This window comes from Oncorhynchus keta, unplaced genomic scaffold, assembly GCF_023373465.1.
Source record: "Oncorhynchus keta strain PuntledgeMale-10-30-2019 unplaced genomic scaffold, Oket_V2 Un_contig_11280_pilon_pilon, whole genome shotgun sequence".
NCBI lineage: Eukaryota > Metazoa > Chordata > Actinopteri > Salmoniformes > Salmonidae > Oncorhynchus > Oncorhynchus keta.
This window is the reverse complement of record NW_026277404.1, coordinates 1-1,299: the sequence shown is the minus strand read 5'-3', so window position 1 is coordinate 1,299 and position 1,299 is coordinate 1. Positions and strand designations below refer to the sequence as shown.

At 44.4% G+C, this 1,299-nt stretch overlaps 1 non-coding gene across 1 annotated transcript; it reads left to right on the top strand.

Annotated features, from left to right (window-relative positions):
• Positions 1-430: 430 nt before the first annotated feature.
• On the top strand, positions 431-504 carry trnai-aau (transfer RNA isoleucine (anticodon AAU)). Its single transcript has one exon. It is a non-coding gene; the product is annotated as a tRNA-Ile (tRNA).
• Positions 505-1,299: the final 795 nt, after the last annotated feature.

Sequence of the window (1,299 nt, the reverse complement as noted above, 5' to 3'; positions counted from 1 at the left end):
GTAGCCAGCGGCGGTCAGCTCAGTTGGTTAGAGTGTGTGATACGCTGCTCTCTGAAAGTAAGTAATGTCTTTCTTTTCATCCTGACATTGTGACATCAGTGTTACATGAGAGTTTCTTGTCATTGTTACATGACGGTTTCTTGTCATTGTTTACATGACAGTAGGTTGTCGTAAGACAAGGCTGCATGAAGTGTGAACTGGAGTTTTCTTGGATCCATAAAACAATGTGCTTTTGGAGAATGTGGGCATCGATCCCACTACCTCACGCGTGCAAAGCATTTGAGCTAATTCCCCAGCCGTTTGGAATTTCCACAGAAGCAACCAAGAGGGTCCAGTCTTGTCCAGGCTATGCTGTTGGTGGACTTGTTTGTTGATGTGCCAGCACTTGCAGAGGCTCAGTGCATTTCAACAATTGAGCAAAATAGCAAATGGCCGGTTAGCTCAGTTGGTTAGAGTGTGGTGCTAATAACGCCAAGGTCATGGGTTCGATCCCCATACTGGCTATTATGTACATTTTGAGTGTCAAAATCACGAGTCACATGCATGTGAATTGTCAAGGGTGCCACAGAATTATTTTGAGTGAATTCCCGGAATAGCTCAGTTGGGAGAGCGTTAGACTGAAGATCTAAAGGTCCCTTGTTCAATCCCGGGTTTCGGCATTTTTATTTGTTCTTTCTTTATGCTCTGGCTTCAAGGAACCTTTCCACAGCTTTGTTTGTGGGCCTCAATGGTGTGTGCTCCGCTGCTCCTCTGAAAGTAAGTAATGTCTTGCTTTTTCATCTGACATTTTGACATCAGTGTTACATTAAAGTTGCGTCATTGCTACATGACAGTAGGTTGTCGTAAGACAAGGCTGCATGAAGTGTGAACTGCAGTTTTCTTGGATCCATAAAACAATGTGCTTTTGGAGAATGTGGGCATCGATCCCACTACCTCACGCGTGCAAAGCATTTGAGCTAATTCCCCAGCCGTTGGAATTTCCGTTAAAGAAGCAACCAAGAGGGTCCAGTCTTGTCAGGCTATGCTGTTGGTGGACTTGTTTGTTGATGTACCAGCACTTGCAGAGGCTCAGTGCATTTCAACAATTGAGCAAAATAGCAAATTGCGGTTAGCTCAGTTGGTTAGAGTGTGGCGCTAATAAGGCCAGTCCGTAGGTTGATCCTTTATACTTGCTATTATGTACATTTTGAGTGTCAAAATTACGAGTCACATGCATGTGGTGTCAAGGGTGCCACAGAATTATGTTGAGTGAATTGCGGGATAGCTCCAGTTGGGAGCGTTAGACTGAAGATCTAAAGG